Source organism: Corvus kubaryi, unplaced genomic scaffold, assembly GCF_017639235.1.
Source record: "Corvus kubaryi isolate FWS band 111438036 unplaced genomic scaffold, C.kubaryi_AGA036_p1.0 split1-37374, whole genome shotgun sequence".
Lineage (NCBI taxonomy): Eukaryota > Metazoa > Chordata > Aves > Passeriformes > Corvidae > Corvus > Corvus kubaryi.
The window spans coordinates 3218773-3246313 of NW_024582079.1; the positions used below are offsets into that span (position 1 = coordinate 3218773).

The window sequence follows — 27541 nt, forward strand, 5'->3', positions numbered from 1 at the left end:
TAGATTACTAGTCTCTGGAAAGACACTAATCATATAGCCTAATAAATTATTGACTGAATCTGCCTGATACCTTCCGACCAAAGGTGCTGTGGGGTTTGCCTCAATACTCAAATTATCCCTCCTTAGAAAAAGAGAGAGAAACATTAAAAAAAAAAAAGCAGAAGGACATTTTGTCCTCAAATCTTAGGTTGCAAACTCTTCTGTGTTGGAAAGTGCTGGGGATGGAGCAATCTTGAGCCAGCTGAAGCTGAGCACGAGTGCTGCATGTTTACTGCAGATGCAGGGGAGTAAGAGAGCACCTCTCCTTGATTCCCTGCTCTGATACCAGGGATAGTTATGGCCCAGCTACATCACCATGGAAGACAAAGAATATCCCATCTGCCTTCCCTTGGGTCTGTCTCTACCTTTCAGTGTCCCCCAGGAAACCCTCTAACTGTTCCCATTTTCCACTCTGGGGATCATCTGTCAGACGGCAAGAGCAGTGGAGGTGTGATTCTGTTTGTTATGAAAGTTTGTTCTCTTTCTCCAGGCAGTGACTTTAACTCTGCCTCGTGGTTTTCCCAGTTTGGGTCTACTTCCTTTAAAAAAAGGGGAAATGTGGCCTTTGCTCACCATGACACACAGCTGGCAGGGCAGCTCCAGGGGCTGCTGTGGGGAAAGGAGACGTGAGGGCAGGGAGTGGTGGGGCAGGGCTCTCCATTTCCCTGGAAAAGCCAAGCAAACAAAGGCATCAGCAGGTGGATTTCTAGGTGAGCTCCAGGTGACAAAGGCTTTCCGGCACAGCCCGTGTTTATTGACATTTCCATTAAAAAAAAAAACAACAAAGAAAAAAGGCAAGATCACGGTTAAAATATCCAACAGCATCTCCATCACTTGCAAAACCAGGTCTTGAGTAGTGCAAAAGAGATGCAAGGTTTAGGTCTAAGTTTATGGTTGCTTAAGACTTTTCTAAAATGGGAGGGGAAAATAATTCAAATAAGTGTAGGATGTCATATTGGAGGGGGAAAATGTGAATTAAAAGGGCCTTAACCTGATTGACTATGCTTCTGCTCCAGAGCAAATTAAGCTAAATGAAATTGAAATGAATTAATGGCAGTCTCCATGCAAGGGATTGATTCAGTATATTTGATCTGCTTTAAATTCATGTTATTTCACTTGTTTTGTGTGGAGAGCTGTTAGGTAACTGATTTCCTTTCAAATTAGTGGGCTGTATGAAAAAAATCCTGTAAAATCTGTTGGGGTTTTGGGGTTTTTTTAAGGAAAATTATTGAATAGAATTTACCTGGGGGAAAAAATGCCCCACAGAGTCCTAAAATACTTTGTGTGCTTCTGACAATTTTCTCTTGGCAAAAATAGATATTTTTACAGCATCCTGAGAAGAAAAGAGCCAGTGGTGGCAGTGTGTAGGGAAAGCAAGTTTTTCCAAGAGCAAATGCTCTATTGCTCCCCAAACCAAGATCCATCCATCTCTCACTACACATTGGATCACTGGCTGCTTCTTAGGTAAAACGGTGCCTTTTGGGGGCAGTACAGAGTTAAAATAGTGAAAATAATCTTACTCTGAGGGGAGATTATTTGGTTCCTTCCTGTTTTGATGGCAGAGTGTGTGCATAAGGTGTCCTTTCTGCCTCTTTACAAAGATGCTGCAGTGAAACGGAGCTGGAGGAGATGGGCCCTGAGCTGTCACACACCGCTGGGAAAGCAGCAGTGAAATCACACACTCAGTAGCTGGCTTGCCTCTAAAAGACCTTTTTCTGCAATAAAGAGTGCAAACTTTCTTTCCTGCTTAGGCTGAAGTTCTCAGGTGGAAAGTGCACATTCAGCTGCTTCAGGTTCCACCAGGCACCACCAGCCTGGAGGTTTATCCTAAACCAGAAGATGGTGGTGATTTCTCCCTTTGCTCTTGTCAGTCCCCTCTCCTGTTCTTTCGTTAAATTTCCAAATGAGGTGGCAGTGACTGTTGCTATCACAAAGAGAGGAGACCAGCTGCTCCTGTCACACCTGGGAGTCAGGACACCTGGATGTCCTCCTTCCCTTCGCGCTCTCCTGAACAGACAGACTGATTCTCCGGCAGGACGGGCAGGACATGCCACTCATCTCTGCTCCTTCTTTTCCTCCCATCTCCCCAAGGCCTTCAGTCATGCCCACGTGTCACCACAGCTGACACACTCCAGGTGACAGGACACTTGTTCTCAACAGACTTTCTGTCCGTTTGGCTGATGAATAGTCTTCATAATTCAGCTATATTGGTAAATCAGCTGCTGGACAGAGTGCTCACCGTCCTGGTGATCCTCTTTTCTCAGTGTCCTTTGTAAAACACTTTTGTCTGCAGTGGGTTACAAGGGGACCATCCCTGTGGGAATATGTGCACAGCCTTTTCCTAACATGCTAAGCCCATCACAAGGCTGCAAGAATTGGTTTTGTGCTTGTTTGAGCCAGCTCCGGACTTTGCTGCAGACAGACTCATGTCCTAAAACATCCCTGCTCAGTGTCCACTGTGGTAGAAATGCCAGAGCTCATTAACATCCTGTTTAATGCAGGATGTAATTAACAGCTCATGTCTCCTACCTGGGCTCTAGAATATTCTTTAATAATGACCTAAAAACTAGAGATGGTTGACAAATGATTTGATTTACTTCTGTGAACATTTTCATGTTTTTACTTATTTAAGGTAATTGTAGACTCCTGAATGTGTTTGTTGTTGTCCGTTGGGTTCTAGACTGGTCAAAAGCTGTAAAAAGGAAAGCAAACAAATCCACATTATTTTCAAATACTTGGGATGTTTAGCATTGCCATCTGGTATCGTCCCAAAATAGTTTAGGGGGAGGGCTTGGGAGATTTGTTTGGACATTGAAGTATTTGTACTCATCTGCACTGATGCTTTTTAAAGCAGGTTGGTGCCTTTGACATATGGTAATGTGATTGCTTATGTATAAAAGTTGAATTCAATATGACCTTTCTGCACTGGATTATTTGAGTAGCACCCAAGTAACTTGTCAAGAGCCTGCCTTGAGAACCTCTCCTTGACATTGGCAGGAATCACCTGCCTTTTTCTATTTACATTCTTCCAGAAAACAAATACATGCCAGGGAGGCTAACAGAAGCTGTCCATCAAACACAAGATCAGCACTCTTTTGACGTGAGGGATGAAGGCTGGACTAGCCAGTGAAAAAGGAAGAAGGGAAATTTAGAGGGGAGGGGATTAAAAGGTGGGTGATGGAATGTAAGAAAAAGTATCAGGAGGATGCTGTTAAAGTGCCAAGTGCTGGAGGCTGGGGACGGGCTGAAGTAGCAATGTCCTGGTCGTGCTGCAGCTTGGAAACCTGCTTTAGGGTATTTCTGTTCCCAGAGTTAAATAAAAAGAAGTCAGACAGCATGAAATTCACTCCATGAGGGGCGAGCACACACCTGGAATTCATCCACAGATATTGCAGGTTGAAAATGCAGTCAATCGCTCATCCAAGGCCGGGAAGCCAAGGGATGACTGTTTTTTCTGTAATGCACAAATACAGTTAAGACAGAATTAAACCCTTGGGCTTAAAGGGGTAATTTTTGACTAAAGTTAATTATGAAACACTGAAAGCACGAAATGGCAGATGAAATGTGCTTGCTGCTTGATTTTATTAGTGCAATTCCACCTTGCCACGTAGAGTACTGAACTACCCAAATAGTCCAAGTGAGACCTATTGTAACAAAAAACAATTTAAATACAGCGCTGAGCTAACGTAACAACACTCATTTTGAAAAACAGTAATTCTTCCTGAGTTAAGGTTTCTCTCAGCTGTGTTTCACAAGGCACCACAGATAAGTAGGAACACAAATAATATTTCTGTCTAAAACCAATTACATTAATAATGATTAAGAGGAGAAAATTAGAGGAAATGTGAAAAATGAATGGTATAAGAGAGGAAGTAATTGGTGAGAAATGAAAGTCATTTATAAAGACTAATATGTGATACTGAAACACTGTTTAGTTCAAAGAAAACTTTTCCTGTGAGGATTCTTGTGAGGTGTCAACAAGGGGGAAATGACCACTGTATCCTTGTATGTAGCTGGCCTTATTTTCTGATTGATTTTCCAGAAGGGATGCAATTTATTTCTCTGTTATACCAGTGCAATCCCAATAATTTTGGTACTCCTACCAACTTAAAAGACAACAGATTTTCCTTGGGATGAGCTTTACCTTCCACGTTGTAACAAATACAACTATTTTCAGTTCTTTGCAGATGGGTTGAATATATACAACCATCTCCACTAAAGCCAACACAAACCTACTCATGTACAACTAAAAGGAAACACCAGGTTCATGGTTTCTAAACTTCAAGCTAATTTCAGTGGCTTTTGGTGAGTTGCTTTAGAATGACAGAGATCCTCATCACCTCATTTTTAACTGAGCACACCACATCTGATCTAACAATTTTCCCATGGCAGCCAAGGCCTCCTGAAACTCTTGCTGATGGAGAGACTTCCCCAAAACAGAATTCACACTGATTTTGAAGCCACTTTGCTTTAGTATTTTGTCCTGTTGACATCCCTTCATATCTGCTGCCTATTTATCTCTTACATAAGACAAGCCACAGCCCTCCCAAACCAAAAGCAGTCTTTCCACAGGCTTCTTGTGTGCATTAAAGTATATTTATACCACTGGATATAAGGGTTGGAGTTAAGGAGGCAGTTCATTGCTGGGGCTTTCCATCTGCAAAAAAGAGGAGAAGAGTGGTTGTTCCCTTTCCTTACCCCACCAAACCTTCTTTTAATGGTCTTCCTCTCTTTCACACTCATCACCAGGAAGGGTGAATTAGCTCTCAGTGTCCTTTCCTTCCCTTCCCTGTTTTCAGCAGGTGAAGCCTAGATCTGGATGAGCTGCTCAGGAGGCACACACATGGGAAATGGCAGAGGCATTGATGGGTTTTTGCTGATTTATCCCAGCTGGATAAATCATGGCTCTGCCCTGTTCCCAGTGCTGCTGATAGCATCTGTCCATAGACAGGCAGATCCTCTTCACAGAGGACTAATGGACAGAGAAGGGCAGGCTTGGCAGGAAGGTGTTTTGGACACAGTGTATTGCTGAAGTTAAAAGTATTCAAGAAAAAAGGCAAAAGCAGCTGGAACTGGTGGTGGAGCAGCCTGCAGTGTGTGCTGGGGTCTTCCCAGAGGCCCTCCTGTCCCCTGTGCTGCTGGTATGTGTGATGTAGGAGCCAGCACCCTGGCCTTTTTACAGGAGTGGGAATAGGAAAGGAAAGGACAGATTTCTAAAGGAAATTGCTGCCAAACAGCATTGCTTATGGGTTAGAGAGCAGTAGACATATCCCTCTTGATTGCTGGTCGATGACCAAACGATGTGGGAAGATACTCAAGTTTCATCTTCTTCTGCATATAATTAAGCAGCCCAATTGCAGCTGGAGCATGGCTCCAGACAGAGACCAGTTTAACTTTTCCTGGGCCCTGAATAAACCCCAACAGCTGGGTTCAGTACACTCCCTCTGCATTTATTCTGTAGGGGTTTCCTAATGCAAACAGAGTCTTTTCCTGGGAGATATTAATCGTCAGTCCTGGCTGTTATCTCAGATTGAATCCCTTTCCTGTGTACAAGATCTGTATCCTGCCTAGCTGTGTTGTGCCCAGGTTTGTCATTAGCTTTCAACAGCACAATGTCACTTGCTCCATAATCAGAGCATCCATCTGACCTTCGAGTGCTGCTCACAGAGATGTGTGAGCCAGAAATCCTCTGGGACGTGAGAGAAACCCTGTCCGTGTGACCAGTCTGTACAGTCAGACGTGCACATGTATCCATTTGAATAACAAAAAAGTGAGCTTGTTTGGCTTTTTGTAACTCTGTGTGCAGCACACCGCTAACCTTGAGTAGAAAATAGATGCTAATAAATGCGAGGTCTTAAAAATGTGAATTATAGCCATTTCACACTCCACGGCAGACTCTCACTGGTGAAATGGCTTAATACTTAATTACAATGCTTGTCCTTCTCTCAAGTGCAGATGACATTCCTCAGATAGATTTTGCAGTGACATCTGTGGAAAAAAGTTGTGAAACTAATTAGTTATTCATATAATACAGAATATTGACTACACACTGATTAAAAGGATGTGGTGACACATCTAACATGATGTATCTGTCTAGTAGGTTAGTCTGAGGTGGTATTTTTGGAAAGTCTTACAGCAAATGATCAAAGTGCCTTTTGGCCTCTAGAATGCAGATGTTTATAGAAAGTGTTGCCTTTCATTTACATTTTGATAATGGTTTAGGAGGACTGCCATGCTCTGGAGTGACACTGTGCCCTGGCAACAACACCTGGGCTGCTGGCTCTAAGGACCATTAAGGACCAGGGGTACCAACTGTAAAAAAGTCTGCAGGTTATTGACTACCTGCAGCCATAAGTGCTCTAAAAGCAGTCATTAGACAGCTGCCCAGAGAGATGGGCAAGGAAACTGTTGGGGTTTTTTTCAGTACAAGTTGGGCAACGTTTTCCTTGCAGCAGAGCCTGGCTGGTGCTGCTGCTCTGTAGGGCACTCGGGATATGCTGCACCAGGAATCAGTTGGTGCTGCTGCTCGGGGATACAGCATTTGTCATGCTCTGTGAAAGGCCTGAAAACCATTCTTTTATCATAACATTTGTACTTGAGATAGAGCTATTTGTACCAAGGATATTGAGCATGAAATACAGAAGTAAATAGAAAGTTGGCAAGGAAAGCACCTTACCCACCTATCACTGTGATCCCAATCCTTTGCAAATACTGTGATATTTAGGATGTAATCATGTTCAAAAATGACTGAATAGCTCAGAAGAGAAGGAGATTTTCCTTTGAACACTGTTCTTATCTTAAAGAAATGAGAGGAGTGTAATCCACTGAGCACCATGTTTGCTTTTGGGTAGAAAAATACATGGCTTTCTTTAATATTTCTCTCTATCCCTTCATACGTCTCTCCAGCTGTGCATCACATATTTCTAAAACCCCAGGTGAAGAGCAAAGCAGGCAAAATAAAAGTCTTTGCCTTATTCAGCAGCCAGTACCTGCTTTTAAGAAGGAGTATCTCCCTGCTAAGGCTTCACCTGTGAGCCTGGGAGCTGTCTGGCAAGCAGAGCTCCCCGTTCCCACTATGCTGAGCCCAGCACGGGAACCACAGCTGGGATTTCACCTGCTGAACTGCAGCAGTCTGGAACCAGCTTCCTGAAAACGAGGCGTTTAACACAGACTTCTCATTAACCTGGTGCAAAATAAGGAAGGACAGTTCAGACACTTTCCTGCCCAAGTGAGGAGTTCCTCAGGGTTTTGTTTCCTGCTGCCCTTTGCTGGTGCCAGAGGGTTTGGCTGGGCCACAGCAATAATGTTTATTAGTTTGAGTGAGGTACTTGGAGCTACAGAAGTCGCCTGTGATTAAAAAGGATGTTTTTGTAAATACACTAATTGTACTTTAGGCTGTAGTCAGGGATCAATAGCTGCTGCATAACCTTATTAAAGAGAGGAGAAATATGAGTCCCCAACTACAGTGGGATCCTTCCTTTTGAAAGCCGTATTTTGTATATACTTATTAAGAGAAATCCCAAATACTCACCGTGCCTACAGAATCTTCATTCTGCATTTGTTTCATGTGGAATCGAGTTGCTTTCTTTAGGCCAAACAGGAGTAGCTATGTCCTTTCATCATCAATTGATTTTATCTTTTTCATGTGCGGTGGCTGCCGCTGCTCCGCTTCTCTTGTGTATTCTGCAGTATGGATTTGTCCCCTGGGTTACTGGGGTGCCTCTGGCTGTTTTGAATTGAAATAATTTCTGACCAAATAGCATTGCTGAGTTCACACTAAAAGAATGTCACTCCCTGCTCTGGAGTGGTGTTTGGGCTCACCACATGGCTCACGAGAACCCCTTCCTAAAAATGACCAGCAGCCAAACCTGGTCATTCTCTGCAGACCCCTGCACAATCCACAGTTGCTCCCCTGGTCTCTACTTTATCTAGAATGGTAAGAATGTATTATCAGTGTGTGAGCATCAGCTGTGCGCTGCCCTGCCCTTCCTGAGCTCAGCAGTGTTGAATGGAGAAGGTCGGTGACCCATCTTGCACCTTGGGCACACTCGTGTCCCGTGAAGGGAGGAAATGGAAATGCAGAAGCTCCTTTGTGCTGGCAGGTGGTTCCTCTTTCTCATCTCTGTTTTAGGGAGGTTGAGAGCCCACAGATTTCACAGCCTCATTTCCAGGTTCTGCTGACAACTCTGAAGCTGGCAGTCCCTGTTCTGCTTCCCAGCTGAATTGGCATTGGAGTGACTCACTGTAGAAAAGGAGCATTTTTGGGGCCAGACTTGTGAAAGCACCATGTTAAAGGTGGAGCATTGCTGGTTTGAAAGGCAAAGTGGCAGCCACCATTTCATCTGTCCCAGGGGTTGCTGCTGTAAATATGCACCCCAATACACACACACAGCCTTGCTGGCAAGGAAAATAATGCCCTGTTTCATTTCAGCTGCATGAGAACATTGTGTCCTTGGATAGAAGAAGCCAAACCTAAAAGCTTTTCTTTCACATGATGCCATGTGGCTTCAGGGCCATGCGGGAGATGAGGAAGCAGAAATGTGATTGCAGCCCAGTAACAGTCAAAAAGCAGACGAGTGGCCTGAAGAAAGCCTGAAAAACCAGAAGCACAGCTCAGTTCTTCAGAGAGGAGGAGCAAAAACCCCAGGGTGTGGGCAGGAGGTGCAGAAGGAGAGGAGCTTTGCCCTGGGTTAGGAAAACAGGAATAGGTGTCAGGAGCTTGGGACCCTCCTGGCAGTTTTTCCTCCAGCTGGAACTCAGCTGCAGTTCTGTTTCTTGTGTTGAGTTGACCTCAGTTCATGAGTTATCTCCTGCCTTTTGCAATACAAAAAGAAAAACACATTCTCTGCTTCCTTGCCTGGTTTCATGTCATTAAGGAAGGCTGTGGGAAGGCTGGCTGAGGACATGTCATAAAGTGGCACAAGGGAATCAAGCAAGAAAGTAAACTGAAAAACCCCAAAGTTAGGCCATCAAGGATCATAAAAGAGGTCGTAAAGCAGAGAGGAAGTGGTCTCCTGGTGAGCTGGAGAACAGCTGAGAGGGCTGGATAATGAAGGGATGTGCTGCTCTAAGGAGATGTTCCCTGCCAGTGAACTCAGAGAAAATCTGCTTATATTTGATATAATAAGGGCAAAAAGCAAGACACAAAGAGTTTACACTGCTAGTGCTGAACTGTGTGGCAGTGATAAAAATATGTCATGTCCTGTCCACTTCCTTAAGTATTAGCATTTTAAAAGACAGAGAAAGAAGTAAAGTAAAATGTCAATTTAGGGGTTTTTTATTAAGGATTTGCTGTCTTAACTTTAATGAAGGAGTAATAAATATAAATGGAATTAATGGAAGGTTATTTAAGCTGTCTATTTTGATAGAAAATATGCAGTATCTTCTCCTGCAATGTCAGAGGTTAAAGATTATTACTGCTTCCTAAGGTTTCTGAAATTAAATTCTCTCTTGTGACCCAAAACATATGATTGAAAATGTGTGCATGTGAAATGGTTTGTAATAAATTCATATTGCAATAAAAATCTCTTGGGAAAAACAGGATATCATACTTGAATCAGCTGAGGAGCTGATCTGTCTAGAGGGGGAAGCTTTTTTAGAAACCATTTTGGGAACTCAAATGCTGCCAGAAGGATCACCCAGAAAGCAAACAGGAACTTGTGAAAAGGTTCTGAGCATTCAGCCAGAGGTTGAAACCCAGAGTGCCCTGGGTTAAAACCTGACTTTAACAGGATCTTTTCTGCTTTATACACTTCTAATGAATTACAAATGACATTTCTGACAGAGCCTTTTAGGGTACAAAAATGCAGTCTTTCATAACTGCTGTTTGCTTCTGTCTAAAGCCTCCAAACCTCTCAGTACCAGATAATCAATTCTTGTTCCCCTGGAGCAGAAGGATCTGTGCTTGAAGCACAGTGGGAAAAGCCATTCCCAACTGTACAGTACCAGGAGATTTGGGCAATTCATCTCTGCTCCTCTCCAAATCCAAACCTGTGGGTGCAAATCCTACTGCAGGCACTGGATTAATTCACTAAAGCTCTTTGAACAGCAGGAACTTTGGCGGTGTGGGGTAACCATTATGGTGTTGGTGTTACTAATAATAGGGTGAATTCTGCGGGCAGAGCTTTGCCTTTATTCAAAGAACAGTTGCCCTGAAGTCACAAGGTAATGATGGCCCTACAGAGTTGTGTCCCTTGGTCACTTCTGTATAATTCGCTTCAGTATAAATAGATATTAACAGAAGGTTATTTAAGCTGATCATTTTGATAGAAAATAGGCAGTGTCTTCTCCTGCAATGCCAGAGGTGAAAGATTATTATTCTTCCTAAGGTTTCTGAAATTAAATTCTCTCTCTAATGACTCGACAGGTATGATTGAAAATGGGTGCTTGCAGTCACACTGTGTGCAACCACGCTGCATGTGTTCCTGCAGGAACTGCACATCTGCAAACAATGCATGTCCTGAATGCAGCCCTGGGATCTGGTAGCTGCCTTAGCCTGGGCCTTGGCCCATCTGTTCCCTTCATACTTCCATAAATGCTCAGTTTTATCTATGTGGGATCAAGTTGATTCTCTCAAGAAGAGAATATATTGTCGTTTACTTAGGCTCAGTTCCTCATCTCCACCACTGCTTTTAATCCTTTGCAAAAAATCCCAACAAAGTCTTACTGAAACCATCAAGGACAATACTGCTAAAGAGATGGAAAATGGAACACTAAATCTCTCCTAGTTCCTTTCCTGTCTTCCCTGCTTAGCATGTGACAAATTTTCTATAACACCCACTAAATATGTTGATTTTATGGGTTCTCAGTTGAACAGTAGGGCACCATTTAATCTCTCCATCCCTTGGCATTGTGCTGAACAGTGAGAGAGGACCAAGCAATGAATTTGTCAGAACGTTTTGCAGAGCTCTGAGGTGCACGGCATTCAAACAGCATCACACCAGGAGTCTAAATCTATGAGTCTAGAGGTTAGTTACAGATAGAAAGAATAAATCAAGCAATAAAGGATGCCTATAAAAAAAGGATTCTGCCTTTTAAATGAAGACACTTCAGAGTTCATCATAAACCTCTGACATACATTCAGTCACTCTGCTTGCTGTCACAGTCTGAAATATATTTGAAGGTGCCTGCATATTTTAAGCTGTAACCTCTAATAAACACATGCACATTTTCAATGATGTTGCATCATACCTTGAGAGCTGATGTGACTTGAAAGGGGAATCACTGCCAGGGAAATGGGAGCTCTGCAGGCAGAGGTGCTCAGAGACACATGAAAAGTGTTTCTGTGACTCACACAGTCTGTCAAAATGTCCATGCAATACCGAAGAGAGTGTTGGTTTCAAAACCATCCCTTTGAGGAAGCTCTCCTCCAGCTGGATGCCAGTTCCCAGTTTCCCAGTGAAGCAAAGCACAATTCCCTCAGTGTCTGGCTTTCCTAGGCCAGGCTGTGGGAGGTTCCAGCACTGGCCAACCTGCCAGTGGGACTGTCCTACAATAAACAATTATACAGCAAAATAAATGCTGGGTTTGGGTTGAATTTCCAGGGGGAAGAAAACAAAGATCTATATAAACAAAAGCAACATCTGGCTGCACTTCTAAAGCAATGAAAAGTGAAATTAGCCTTCAAGAGCCAGACTGAAATTTCAGCAGGGTCACTATAATGGTTCTCTTGCTTCTCAAATGGAGATTATGGCTCTCCTGAAAGAACAACTGCAAGACTTATGCAGGGCCAATACTTAAAATTGACCATCCCTTAATTTTTAGTGTCTGTCAGGAATTAATGGTGTGGCATTGATTTATGGAGCTGTCCAGGCCACTTCCGCAGAGCTCCCTTCTTTGCAGAGATAAGTATTCTGGGAAGTTGCTGGTACGTTTGTTATCCATCAGGACCCGTCAGCCACTCTCCATATGGTTTGCTGCAGTCAGAAAAATGCAAAACTCTTCTTAAAAGTGTCATTTTCTACAGTTCAAGAAGTGCACTTTCTGAGAGACAGATTAACAGTAAAGCAGTAAGGCAATAATTATTATCAGTCTGTATTTCAAAAAGTAACTGAAGCCATTTGAGCACCTGAGAGATTAATATATTTAATCTTTTATTTTTCCAAATAGGATTATCCATACTGTATAAATTATCAGGGGGTTACAAGCTGGTCATTAAAAAAAAAAAAGAATTGGACAATTCTGGCGTTTTCTACTAATTGGAAAAATAGAGGGACCAAACCTAGAAAAAATGAAACAGCTGATGCTTTAAGTGCTTGTGGTCAATATAAGAATGTGCAGAGTTTGCAAATCTGACTCAGCTACTTGAAAAATGATGGGATCTACTTTCAGTGAAAGGCTGAGGCATGGAGAGGAGACTGGGGTGATCAATTATCCCATGAGAATAGTGCAGTGTCTCCCTGTGGCATGCCACCAAACTTCTCATAAAAAACCATGTAATCTTGGCTTCAAACATGTCAGCATTACCCTGCTTTTTTAACGGATCTATGCAAATATGTGTAAGTGCTGTATGTAGTAAGGGAGAAGTGGTGCCTTGGACTTGTTCCTTTATAGGCTTATCTGTCTTCTGTTGGCATTAAAGCTACCACGATGCCAAACTTGGAAGAGTTTAAATATGTAAATTGGAGAGTGTACAAAGTATATGGATGGGTAGACTCAGTGTTGCTTTCCTTCTGAGTAATTACTGACTTACCTTGGATGGCAGAAGAGATCTTTTTAATTCCAAACCTGAATATACTCATGGAGATGGTGAAGCTGTTGTATTTGTGAGGGATATAACTTCGAGTGATCTCTTGGCGATGCTGGATTTGCCCCTGTGTAACTTCCCTTCTCCTGTGATGTGTGAGGCCCTGGTGGCTGGGGAGTTGAGGAGCAGCAGGGTGGATGGGCAGGCAGTGCACCCACAACCTGTGCTGCTGAGCTTTTCCTGCTCTGCCCTCTGCCAATATAAATATTCCTGAGCTGCTTTTGTATATACTCAGGCCACCAGCACGTGTGTAGGTTTTTCCTGAAACTCCACCATTTCTTATATTGAAATAGGAGAGTGTAGAGCTATTTGAGTTCTGTTTGTGTATTCACAGCACTGTGCTCAGGGAAAGTAAGAGCTGGGAGCAAGACAATCTGCATTCCTCTCCCTGAATCCATGTGGAGTTGGATGCCAGAGGTGTCCTGTTTCCACAGCAAACTCCTGACAGCCTGCAGTGCACAATGCAGAATGGTACAGAAATAACCACGCTGCCTTTGGCACTGAACAGGGACAATCCTGGCACCCTACAGCTTTGCATGGGATGGTTTAGGCTCTCATGTGTCTTGCTCCGAGTGGCAACATTCCCCATGGATCAGCCCTGCCTGCTCTGAGTGCTGTTCTGCTCCTCAGCAGTCAGGGCTCTCAGCACAAGGCTGACAGGCCCCACTGGTGACTCTGACATCTCCAGCAGCAGAAAGGACTGGTAAAATTGCCTCACAAGAGCTCACGGTCTCATTTGGCAAGCCTGGTGCCTAAAGTGTAGCCTAGTTCACTCTCTCAGTGGAAAGCAAATAGAAAAATCATTTTCGCAGTGCCCAGCAATGTTTATCTTCCAGGTTGGCTGGCCTGCAGTGACATTCGTGTCCCCAGAGCCTCTGAACTTAATCATTTCCAGTTGCTGCTTGCCTGCTTGAAGCGATCCTAGTCCACCCTCCACTGTGTTCCTCCTGCCAGTCACTATGGGAACAGCAATCAAAGCTCATATTTATGGCTCTGTAGATGTCCAAGGTCATGGGGCACAGGTCTAGTGGGAACAATTAAAACAGACCTGTCCAGTTATATCTCTTTAAGCTCTCCCCACATTACACCTCTAACTAGAGCAATAAAGTTAAAGCAGCATGACTGTCAGGATGTGGCTGCTTTATAGAAGATACCCTTTACAGAGATAAAGACACTCAGGATAATGTGGAAGCGTGCTAGGAGTGAAGTCTGCATCGCTGGATATAACCTGCCCCAGGTTTCATTCCACATCCATCCATGGCCAGAGCTGTGCCCAGCAGCCCTGGGCAGGTGTTCCCACTGGAGCAGCTCAGCTCTCTGCAGCTCCTGCCTTATCCACCACAGGGATGAAGTGGTTTGAACTCTTTTGAAGTGGCAGAGGATGTTTACTGTGGTTTGGGGGTTGTGTGGTTTCAGTGGTTTCACCCTGGGTACTCCATTACTGTCATCACCTGTAAACTAAAAATGGCAAATGTGCATTTTTAGGGTAACAGCAAATGTTGTTTATACCTGGTGACTTGCTCTATGGCAGAATACGGGGGGGAAAAAGGACTGCAAGAATAATTGGAGTAAGATGGAGGGAAGAGCTGCAGTGAACTTAACGTCTGAGGAAGATGGAAGTAATTATTTGGCAATTTCCAGGTTTTGTAAGAGGCAGCTATTTCTGTCTCCCTTCCTGTATCAGTCAGGGTCACTTTCCATTGAGGGGACTTGTGTGATGGGACTCATGATCCCATTTGTCTGTGTTCTGTTGGGTCTGGGGATGGAATAGGTTCCTTCCCTTGAGTGATAATGTAGTTTGTTACATAAGAATGAAAATCATTTAGGCCAGAAGATGCAGCAGCAGATACCACATGGAGGTGAGATAGAGTTACCTCCTTCACATACAATGGGTGCAGAAAGATGCAACACCAGAATTTCAGAAACAGGCCAGCAGTCATGTAAATATCTTCACAAATCTCCAGGTTTTTTTAATAGTCGTGTTATATTAAATATATTCCCTTCTAATTCACAGCTAATTGAGTTTGGGTAGCCAGGGCATGTTTAGTTAATATTTTCTTACATAGGATTAGTTTTAAATGCTAGAGGTGGAAGAAGTTCTTACTGTGCATAATGCTGTGGGGACAAAGCTGTGTCCCAAGCAAACAGGAAGAGACAAAAGGAGAGCAGGCAGGATGTGCTGCAATGGGCTCTCTGGTGATGTGCAGCAGGGCTGGGGCTCAGGCAGGAGAAAACCCAGATGGACTCCAGGCCACTGCATCTCCACCACTTCTAAATTGCTTTGAAATGCAAATATTTGCTGCCACGAAACACTGCGATGCTGGGATGGTGCATGGACATGGCAATGTGTTTTAGAAAAGCAGCTCAAAAAATACTGAAGTTTCCATTTTGAAGCTTTTCTCTGGCAGGATTAAGCTGTTCTCTGGCAAATGGATGCACATGGGCTGGGGTTGTGGGTTCTTCACCTTTCACTCTCCAAGTTTGGATCCAAACTGAAAAGTTGCGTTTTGATGTCTGGGCAACCTTAAAGTCTGACTGTGAAAAATGAAAGGATACATTGGAAAAATCTTTATCATTGATATTGAGAACATTCCTTATCCATCTTGAAAAGGGGAAGCAGAAGGTAACAACAAGCTTCAAGTGCCTCCTCCCTGCTGAGGAAACTTCTCTGAAGGAAGTTTTCTACTGCATTTCTCTGATACAGATATGTAGATTTTCTGAGCTCTGTATGGCAGGCTTGATAGGCAGTGTCAAAACAAGAGATGTGTTAGGTTGACTCATTCATGTGCTTTATCCCAGCTGAGTAACATTAGCAACAGGGAAGTGCTAGTGGGTTGGACTGGGAGGTCCAGAATTGAATGTGGCTCCTCAGTGTGGTGTGTGGGCGTGACACAAATGTTCTCATTTCCTTGGGACCTGCAGGTGAGGACTGGATTCCTTATTCTGGAGCTGGAATTAACCCCTTCTGGCTGCTGGGACGTGGGGGTGTGACCAGGAGTGCTGAGCTCTGGTGTTCCCCGTGCCAGGGGGGTGACAGGCCAGCCTTGCCACGGAGCCCTTCCCTGCTCTGGGGAGCAGGTGGCATTTGCAAACCTGGCAGATTGGCAGCTTCAAATGGTAGAAATCAAGACCTCTCTCAGCCTTTGCCTCAAAGAACAGAAACAGCCCATCATTTTGAGGAGCAGGGAAGGCTCCAAGTCCCACCCTGCCCAGCTCGGTGGCTTTGGTTACTGACACAGAGGAAGACCAGGGCAGTAAATTTCACTGGGAAGGTTTTAGAAGTGATGGCCACACTATAAAAAAATCATCCTCGTTCCAGTTGCACTGGAGGAATCTGAACAGAGTTAAGTTCTTGCCTGTTTTATTTTTCTTCCTGTTACCTACCAAGCAGACAATCAGTAGTGTTAATGTGACTGCTGAGAGGTGCCATGGGGGTGCAGGCAATTCAGAAAAAGCAAGGCATTCCAGGGAAAAAAAAAATTATACCTTGCAGCTTTGATCATTGTTGGTTTCTAAGACCATAAAAACCACCCACAATTCATATTTCTCTTGCAGTGTTTCTTCATTATTATTATTATTATTTTGTTTGGCTGTGCAAAGGGAGAATTGAGGTTAATTTTAAGGTCCAATTTCCTTTCTCTTGTGTTCCCAAGGTAACTCTATTGACTTATTTTAAAGGCAGTACTTGGGAAGTCAGTGGGGTGAGATCTGTGCACCTGGGGGTATTCCCACCTCACAGGGACCATCTGGTGAAGTTCTTTGTGGAGGTGATGGCTCAGGGCTGTGCTTTGCAGCAGAGGGGGCAGTCTGTGAGGAAGTTTTCCAATGAGTTGGCTTGGATACTAGGAAAAATCAGCAGAAAAGAGCTGTCTGTACCACTTTGCTGTGCTGGGGAGAATTATTCCTCCTGGGCTGTGCTGAGTCATCCCCACCAGGCCTAATGAACCCAGGGGCCATTGGATGTACTCACCCATGGTCACAAAGGCACTTCATCTCAGGGCTGGAAATTGAAACCCAGTGGTTCAGCCACAAAGCCAGTTCTCTGCCTGCCTTCTTAAAATCAAAATAAAATAGTGTAAAATGAATTGAAAATCCCAGCCAAAAACCTGTTCTAGGAAGGGGTTATGCCACTGAGTGGTACAGCAGCTTTTCTGACATCAGTTCTTTTTTGGTTTTTAATCTATTTCACTTCACCTCCATTTGACCTCTTCCATTAGCAACTGGAATTGTCTCTCTGTTATCTGCTAAAGAGACATCCAGGGGAGGTTATTACAGTCAAAATGCAGACTTGCCCAAGGAAAAATGGAAGGAACCTTGCACGAGTCAAGAAATGTTGAACATACTCTCATTTTGCTGTGGTTGGCCCAAGGAGCAGGAGAAGAGCTTTCATGCCTTAAAATGAACAAGGTCAACAACTTACACAGTGGATGCCAGCAGCAGCACCATGGAACAAATCACATAGCAAGAGGAGAGCCAAAAGAAGGAATCAGAGCTTTGTGAGACACACACCTGTGAGCAGCAGGGTTTCATAGCTCCCAGTTCCCACCAGGTGAGGCAGGACAGGGATGTCCCTCCCCTAGGAAGAGGGGGATTCATGCCAGCAGGGCCATCTCCCAGCAGATGGTGAATTGCCACCAGCAGGCTCAATAGTATCTCTTGTAGTTAAGAAAAATATCATCTGGCATATCTGTCTTGAAAGATTGCCAAGCCTTACCTCTGAATGCATGTTTTACTCGGGAGTGATTATGTGCAAAAGATAAATAGAAAACAGTTTTGGTTTTAGCTGAAAATAAATTGATGCTAAGAATTTGCAAAACATCCTCTTCCCTGAATTAAAGTAGTCCCTTTGGAGACATCTCTATACTCTCTTTTTCAGCAAGTTGGGCTTTTTTTTTTTTCCCTGATCTCTTTTTCTCTCTGCTCCTTTCCTCCCTCCACCCACCCACAGAATTCCTTTGTTTTTTTCTCTACACCATTTCCCAAACTATTCTCTTCTGCATATTTGAAAGCAAGAAATTAGTTGGAAATCTCAAAGAGCTGTGAGATTTTCTGTTCGACACTATCAAAGAGCTTTGAGCCTGACTTGTTCAAATACTCCTCATCCCTCCCACTGCCCTTCCAAACTCCTCTGTGCCAAAAAGGTCACCGGGAGGAGCCCTGGGCCCCTCTCACAGTCTCTGCCCTTGGTGGTCTTGCCCATTCCTTGGCTTTGCTTCAGTGTTCCTCCCAAAGCAAGGCTGAGAACGAGTGATCTGGAGGAGAAAACATTCCCAACTCTGAGCAGGAGCCCAGCACTTTGGAAAAGAGGATGGTGCAGTATTGTTGCAAGATAATGGGCTGGATTTGAGGAGTTAGGATCATTTCTGTGCCCTTGCACATGCAGACATGGGACCATATTGCTGGTGTAACTTGTGACTGTGAAAGAGGCCACAGCCTTGGCATATGGACCCCTTCACATTTACAATTTAAGCACATTTACCATTTTTTAAAAGTATACTGGGAACAGAAAATGGTACATCTTCTGCATAAAAATGAAAAGTAACTGAAAACCTGTTATATGCTCTATATAGCTCTGATCAGAGGGGGAAAGATGACTGCAGATTTGTGGTTGACAGCCTTCAGAAAAGGTTCAACAGAGTGTGAAAATTGACATTTAGCAAATAGCAATTCAGCCTTCATTTTTTGTGGAGCTGCTTGAAATAAACGGCAGGTTTTAAACAAAATGTTTGGTCAGTTGTTACATTGGATGTTGCTTGTCTCATTACTGCAGTTAATTAAAAGGGGGGACAATAAGTCAAAGCCAGAGTCAATAAGTTTGTTAATAAAGATTTAATTTGGTGGAATCATTATAAATCGACTGTACAATGAATGGATATGCCACGGGAATGTGAGTGTCTGAAGGTCCATAAATGGGTTTTCAGAAATACCCATCAGGTTGCAGCCAATTTGTCATGCTAAATAAGCTCTTCAAATCCACTTAGGCAAGTGTGTACACGTTTCCAAAGGGTATCACCACTGAGTAGGTGATGCATACAGACACTCCTATTTTTTTCCAGCAGGTTTTTTTATTCTGCCATTCCAAATCCTTTTTAGCTTTGTTATCTCTGTATTTCTCACTGTTAGTGATTTACTATTAACACTGGTATTTTAGAAGGAATAGAATAAATCATCAGAGAAGAGAAAGAGTAAATCATCACTGCAGTGAGTGCTGGAGGCTGAGCCTGAGCACTACTCATGTGAGATTTTAATCCATCTGACCCTTTTCCTTTATGGCTGACCAAACAGCAGGTGAAAATCCCACGGCAGACAAACTTCAAAAATAATTTTAAAATTAAAATCTAGATTAACATCCCTTCTCTTCCTCAAGCAGTTCTGATCCAGGAGACTGCGTGCAAAGCCTGATGCTAATGACTGCAATATTTGCATAGCACTGCACCCCTGCCAGTAATCCTCTCATTGGAGTACACTGGGTTATCACAGGAAAAGCAATTTCTCTGTCAGGGATGACATGCTGGTCTGCTCTGCAGGATTTTCAACACTCTGAAAAACAGGAGAATAAGATGATAAAATTACACGATGCTGCCTTCTTTCAAAGTAAAGCAGAAGAGCAAATCATGAAAGTAGCAGAGATTTGGCCCAAATTCATCCAGGCACTGACTGCACATGACAGTCACTCCAAAACAGAGCACGTGTGTTATGTTAACAAATACAAATTGTTCACCCAGCAAGTTTCACCTGACTCAAGTATCCATCTTTTCATCATGTTTCATCATTTTAGCCTGACTCCAGTTTTGTCCTCCTGCCACCATCCAGCAGCCAGTGTAGACTTCAGGAAAAAGCTGATTGAAGCCTGAACCATTGCCTCCAGGACAGCATCGCTGTCCCTGCACCAGTGGCTCAGGGTTGCTAAGAAATGCAGAGGCCCTACAGATCTCCTGTGTGATGTGTTCATCACCTCTGTGTGCCCTCTCAGGGCAGCACTTTGTCAGACACTGGGTAGCAAGCGGTGTCAGTGGCCCCGAGGAAGAGCCACAACACTCGGTTTCTATTTCTCTTTCTCCCCCCTGGCACAGTGACAGTGCATCAAGTTAATACCCAATCTTAGCAGCCTCTTCTGCAATTCTACTTGAAAGGGTTTCTTCCAATATATGCCTTTTAATTAGAAGCTTTCAACCTGTAATTAGAAACTTACACCAGCCCAACCTTTGTTTCTTAAAAAATGCATTTGTGGTTTAGGCAATTATGGTAACATGAAAAGTAATTATTTTTCTCCATGTACGAAATGAGCGTGGTCATTAATGCAGCCAACAGGAGGAGGAATTTATTTTCTTTCGATTTGTTTTAATTTATTGCAAGAAGTTACATAGCAAGCAAAATAAATAGGTGGTTTAGGTAGTAGATGAGGTGTAACCTGTTGGTTTAGGGAGTGCAGGGAGGCTGTGGGCACTGGAATCACAAGCACAGCCACACTGCAATTCCAAGCCCCCTGCTTACCACAACGAAGAAATTTCCAGACTGCTATTTGAGCAGTTTTGACCCAGCTTATGTAACTGTTCAAGAAGCTGTGGTCAGGTTTTTATAATAAAAATAATTATTAAATAATTATATAAAAATATATTCAGTGCCAGCCAGTGGCATCGACAGCAGCCCTGTGCCTTGGTTAGAGCTCAGCCTGCCCTGTGATAATGTCATTTTCTGTCCCAATTCTGGGCATGCCAAGAGAGGGGGCATCTGTCCTTTGGTTCCCTGCAGCCAGAGCTGACTCTCTGTTCCTGAATTTCACAGTGTGGCTGGTTACTCTCAGAGATATCTTGGAATGGTTGGAGAGGACCTTCAAGATCATCTCATTTCACCCCCTGCCATGGGCAAGGACACCTCCCACTAGGTCAGGTTGCTCCCAGCCCTGTCCAACTTGTCCCTACCATGTCAACAGACAGGACCCTCCCCTGTGGGCTGGGTTTTCTCAGTCCCACCCAGAACTGGTGTGGTTTATTAATCGAGGTGTGATCAGCAGTGCACAGCAGCTCTGCCCAGCTCAGGATGAGGCTCCTGGTCACTCATCATCTTCCTCTGGCCACAGTCAGGTGCTGTCACATGGAGGTTTCCCACCACATGGCACACAGATGGCTCTGGGTGTCCCAGCTTGTCAGTTAAGGCTGAAAGATGGACCACCCCCAGGTGAGGAGAGGGACGTTGCAGTCATCTCTACACTTGGAATAGGAATAATTATTTTTACATCCCTGAATCCTTTCTCTGTCTGCTTAAACACATCATCTTTTTAAACTACATCTGTATTTACCATACATCATGTTCAACTATCTCCCAATTTCTATTATAATTTCCCTCCTTGATTTATAAGCAAGAGAATTTTTTTAATTATCCAGATGATTTTAATTTTCTCAGCCATACCTCCACTTCGTTAAACATTAATCTTGCACTTTTTTCTTAGACAATCTCTGCCCTTCACCACTTCTCCAGTTCATAATGAAACTAGATCTCAATAGTTTCACACTGTCATTTTTCTCCCTAGATTAATTTGATATCTTCTGCTTGATCTCAGGTTTTGTCTTCTAAATACTATATTTGGCTCCTGGTAAACTATTCCAGAAATCACTTTGAATGTAAAAAAGAAAAAAAAAAAAATACCCTAAGGCATTTAAGACAACTTTACATAATTACTTTGCCTTCAGCAGTTCCTGTGCTGTAGCATGGTAGGCAATCACAAAGAATTTACAATTGTGTTTTGACTGCTCCATGTTTTCCTAGTTTTACTGCTTTTTAGTGCTCTGAATAAGCCTCAGCGAGTGCAAAGTGTACTGAAGACTGCAACAGGGGATTTGCAGTGTGGTGGGAGGAACCATATGTTCAAACCTTTCCTGTTGCTGAGGAATGGCATTTTTTTGGAGGGAGGATGAAAGCTGGTTCTCACCTGCTTGGTGCTGCAAGACAGTACCCTACCTACAAATTCCTCTGATTACACACTTGTCTAGACCCTCTCAAATCTTTTAATCATTTTCCTGATGCTGGCTGTGACCTGCTTTGTGGGGGTTTCAAGCCGCTCCTGTTAGTTAGCCCTTCTCACAGAGTTGTGGTCTCTGAAGAGATAAGAAGATATGTCCATTACATGGTCAGGAGAGTATTGTTTTAGCATGAACCCTCTTCAGGAAAAATTGGCTGAACACAGTACCCATAACTGAAACTGGGTGAAAAATGCACAAACTGGTCCACTGGGCTCTGAGATGAAGTTACCAAAACCAGCAGCAGATTTATTACACTGCTGGTGATGAAGCATTTCTTGAAGCTGTAAGAGCTGTATGTAAAAGAGAAGAAAGAAGAGTTGTAAACACTAGGTTCCCTATCCAAGGAAACAGCAAACCTTACAATCAAAGTTAGCACAAGGGTAGTTCCTTTCTCAACTTCTTTTTACCTTTCTCTTGGCTCAGCTTCGTTTAAAATCTCTTTAGCATCTGTGTTGCCCAAATACAGTGCAGAAGATTGTTGCACCCCCTGCCATTTGAACCAGACTTATCTCTAACTCAATTAGAAAACTGTAATTTCCAATAAAGCATCATTAGACCTCTGCACCTGTCAGGTCTCTGATAGATTTAGGTGGGTTTTGCTTGGGAATTAACCGTGGTGTGTGGAGATAGCTAAAATAATTTTCATTTACTGTTCACTGTATCACATTAGTAATTGCATAAGGTTTTGGACCCCCAGCCATAACGATCTCTTTCAGATTATGGCTGCACTGGAATTGTTACTTACTAGATTAGCAGCATGAGCACTGGAAACTTTATGGTGATGCACACTGTCAAACTAACCAGTATTTACAGCAGTAGGAAGGGTTTACAGTTGGATGACATGATAATAATATATCCTTGTTTACTTCTCTAATTAATGTTTCTAAAGAAAGTACCCTGGAAACCTTCCATAAGCAAGATTTATTTGTGTTGATTGAGACTGTAATCAGATGTCCCTATTCAAACAGTAATTGGTGTGCTTCATTAACATGTAATTGAAAACAAGATTTATGTCAGTGCTAGGCAATAAATATCAGGGATACATATTTTCTTATCAGTGATGATCTCTTCTGTAAGCTCTCAGAGTGCTTTCTGCTTTTGTGTTGCACCACTTAGGTCATATTTTGTCAAAGTCATGGTGTCTCAGAAAAAGACACTGTGTGTTTTCCCCTTTGGGTTCCAACCTCTCGCTCTGATGTACCAAGGCCAGCCCCCTTTTTTTCTCTTTCCTGTTATATCAGACTCGCTGTTCTTGCCATATTTTAGCCTATGCTTTTCTCATGAAATGACAATACCAGCAGGAAGGAATTCTAGTGATGAGGGGTGAAGCTCAGGGCAGAGCCTTTTGGTCTTTGGGAGATGACAAGATTTTGTTTGAGCTTATGTTCAGTTGAGGTTTTCACCGGGCAAGTCCAGGCTCAACCTGTTGTTCCTCCTCCCAAACATTTTTCTGTTCCAATACAAGCCAAGACAATTAAAAAAGAAAAAATGTTTCTAAGCATTCTAAAAACAGAAACTAACCATGGCTTCTTTGCAATTCAGTAAAACCTAATTAACTTCCAGTTAATAGGGAGAGAAGCATTCTGTTTTGTTCTAGGAGTAGACATATATGAGATAACGCACAAATAATGAAGTCAGAAGTGTAAGTCACTGTGAATGGGTGATCCCATTGATTTCACTGAAACAAGGGAGTTAAAATTGAAAACAAATTTCAGCCCGAGATGCTGGTTCATTACCAGCAAATTGATGGAGCTCCGTGTTTACTTGCTGGCATAATTTACCAATTGTATGAGATGTAAGGAGGCACAGTGCTAACACTGGCTAATTTTATGCTCAACGTGAATCTTATGGCTGGTCAGATGGATACCATAAGAAATAATTAGAGTCATTAGAAGTAATGGGCTACAGCTGCAGTAATACATGCTCTATTCTCAGTCCAGAGGTTTCTAAGCAAAATTAAATTAGCTCCTTTTACCACAGTGCTGCATCATATGCTCCTCATCTCCTGAGCATGAACTTCTCTTTCCATTTCCACACTGCAAGCAGCGTTTATGCGCCACACAGAAAAAGCCCCAGGTAGGGACAAGGAATTCTGAAGCTTGAGGCCATTCCTTGTCAAAAAAAAAAAAAAAAAAGAAAAAAGAAAAAAGGAAGTAATAAAATGAGAACAATTCCAAAGTGGCAGCAGAAGGTCCTCAGCTCACACAAGCTCCTTTCACATGTTCAGGATCATCTCTCTGCTCTGCTGTAACCTTCGGTGCAAGGCACAGATTGCAAGTCACGTTTGCATCAGTGCTGGAGCTGGGTGAAGTTTCCCCCTGAACTATTTACATTAAATTTTACTTTTTAACAGAATTATGTCCACTCTGTTGGCAGAACATCAGCAGCCTCCAACCACAGATGATACTGCCTTCACATCTTTAATACCCTCTTTTTTTCCCCAAATTCAAAAGGCTGTTTGTAAGAGTAAGGAAATTGCTGCGTTATCCTGGAGATGGTGAGGGGAGGGACAAGAAGGAAATAGATTCCATGGTACTGAAGTGATGAATGTGACTGTTTATGATGAAGGAAATAAAAACTAGAAATCTGGGTAAGTAATGATTCTTCCAAGGAATGACTTTCTCCAGAACCACAATACAAACTCATGTGCTGATCTCCTTTAAATTACTGCTAAAGTTCCCAAAGCAAAGCAGGGGTGACACTGAAAATTTTTTCTCCTTTGTTGAGTTTCAGGAGCACAAAATTTCCAGCAATTTCTGGGGGTTTTGGAGAGATCAGTTATCCATGTGCCAGCCATTTATCCCTGGCGATGGTAACTTCCCTGGCCTCAGTTATTGCAGTATCTAAATGCTTCACAACTGCTAATATATTTATCTTTCCATCCTCCCTATGGAATTGGGAAGTGCTATTACCTCTGTTGCAGAACTAAGAACTGAGATTAAGGGTCAGATTTGTTATGGCATTTAGGTGCTCAGTGTGATTTTCGAAAGTGGCTAACACCTGTTGTAATAAGTGGAACTTGGAAACTTGGATAGTTCGGAAAATCCTGTTACTTGTGTCTTTTTTTAAAAAAAATTTGGACTTACATGACACCTTGGGATCCAGAGGAGTAGTTCCCATGTTGTGGTGAGTCACCCAGACAGGAGAATGTCTCTTCATCCACCTCCTAGGAGACTGTAGGTGGGACAGGAGCGATTTCATGGCAGGAGCTTATCTCAGTGCTGAATTCAGCAAGCTGTAACTGTGCACAGCAGTGCATTTACCCTTCTTGCCCAGCTCTGTGAGAGAGGTCAAAATCCAGTCCTGCAAATACTGGAGCAAAAATAAGCCGCACCCATGGTCAATAAAAAGGGCTTATGTGCCAATTGCTGGGATGGAAAATTCAAGAGCAGGAGCAAATAATGAAACAATCTATATTCATGCAGCCACCTTTCCAGCCTACTGCTCTAAGTACAGGCTTACACCTCACCAGGAGATGGGAATCCCACTAAAAGCTCTGGAGTATCACACTGGAAAACAAATGTTGATTTTGAACAAATTATCTGTTCATCTCTAAATCATTTTCTTTCATTATTAGTCTTCAAATTGGTTCTGCTCTGGAAGGCAGAATTAGGTTTAAAAGCAGAGCATCTCTTAAATGCCTGCTTCAAATGAAAGTGTTCAGTAAACATTGCTCAAACCCCCATAAACTTCTCAGCTGCTTGCTCTGGCTTTGCATAGATTTTGCAGCTCCTGGTTTATGGTCAGGTGTCTCAGGGATTTATTCAGGATATCAGAAAATAATCAAATGAAATCCCTTACAAACATATGCCCCTTAAATACCAAGGAAACAATTTTTAAGACCTTTCTGTCCTCTTTTACAGTAGCATAAATTGGGACAAGAGTCCCATGAAACAGATGGATTTACACCAGTGTGGAACATGGAGGAGAGAGAAGAGTCAGGCACCAAACCACAGCACAAGTACAAAGCCATGTGGGCTGCAGCCCAAGGTTTTCATTATTAGAAGAGCTGCACTTTGCTGTTGTAGTACTTTCAATCGTTTCCATAGTTTTAAGGTTCTGAAAAGATCTCTGGGCTTTAAAGTTGTATTTTCAGCATTAAAAGGTTGGGTTGGGGCTGACTCAGTGTGTCAGCAAGATTGCTGCTGTCTGAGGTAGTGAGGGGGGTGATGGAGCAGCAGCAAAGCCCCAGCTGTTGGGGTGTCCTTGTCCCACATCACACTGTGGGCTGTTGGGAGGTGCTGGAGAGGGTCCTTTGTGCCTCCATGAGGAAAGAAGTTCTGCATGGATTAGAATGTGTCCAAAAATCACATGGGTTTCAAAAGTGTTTGTAAGATGTTGTTATTCCACTTCTTCAGGTGGAAGAGGGAGAACAACGCTGTCACTTCATTAGATGTGAAAGAGAATAAAACTTTGGGGCAGTGTTATCTAGGACACTCCAAATCCTTGGTAGCTTATTCAGAGCTTGAATTTGAACTCAGTTTGGTGTTCAGGGGACCTGTGTGCACAGGGAAAGATGTGCAAGAAGGTCCTCTCTTGATCCTCCCCCACCACGGGAAGACATCCAGGGATTTCCCAGCTCTCCACACTCACCAGTAAAAGTGTGGGACTGGGAGGCTGCCCCTGTACAGAGCAGGAATTGAGTGCTGCTGCAAATCAGTGTGTTTGCACTGTGGTGTCTGAACACTGTTTTGCACTTAGGAGATTTATTTCTCAGTGGGTAGAAGAGCTAAAAGATTAACAGATGAACAAATATATTGAGACAGCCAGGACATCAAAGAAATTGGAGAGTCACTGAGATGCAGGAGAGCTGGAGAGTCACCTGGCCGTGTTCTTAGGAATTATTTTATCCTCAGATTAGCTCAGCTGTCTTGGGGTTTGGACACATCCTCTGGTGAATTTAGCTACATGATTTAGGATATAACTGGCCCCAGCTCTCTGCTGCTCCTCCTGAGCATCCTGCCTGGGGAGCAGAGGGAACGTGTGCCTGCATTCCAGGCACTGCAGCACACATCCTGGGGGCTTAGGGCAAGCAGAGGGTCCTTTGTTTTTTAGGGCAAACACCAGCCTGTGAGGTACAGCAAGGGTGAGAGTGTACTGTATCCCTGGGCAGAAATCTCCAGGGAAAATACGGGTCAGACAGCTTTTTGTCCTCCGTGTGATCTGCAATTCAGTCAGGCAGGAAAAAAAATGTGAGTTACAGCAATCCTAACCTCAGGTTCCTCATAGAGGAACCAGCTGAGGGCTGACAGTAGTGGAGGGAATCAAAAGAAGGTTTACATAGAATGTGGGTTCCCTGCAGGAAACAAAAAGCAGCTCAGAAGGGTTGTACAGAGGCTGCTAACCGAGACCATGCTCATTCCTTGGGCCACATATGCCTCAACTGCTCCCTGAAATTTAAATTTAGTTAAGTCAGCGAGGAAATTATGGATGAGTTTGGGGTCTGGAGGGAAAGATGTTCAAAAGCAGCAATATGAAGACACTGAAAAGAGGGAAAGTCGTAACTTGAAAAGTGCCACGCAGAGGGAGCTGTGCCTGTGCTTTATTGAACTGTTGGCTGCAGTAAATACAGCTGAATTCCCTCAGTCTCCCATAATGTTGTCTCAGTACCAGCAGGAGTCTATTTAAGAATACACTTACTTGCACAAATGATTACATATATGGAGAGCAGAGAAAGAGCTGATGCAGGCAAACCCTGAGAGCTGCCCAAGAGAGCTGGGGGTGGTGCTTTGGTCAG

General features: G+C 43.3%; 1 protein-coding gene across 5 annotated transcripts in view; it reads left to right on the plus strand.

The window, feature by feature from the left end:
• Positions 1-27541, plus strand: part of LOC121657814 (delta-sarcoglycan) — a 256422-nt gene that overhangs the window by 225096 nt on the left and 3785 nt on the right. The gene's annotated exons all lie outside the window — the stretch shown is intronic.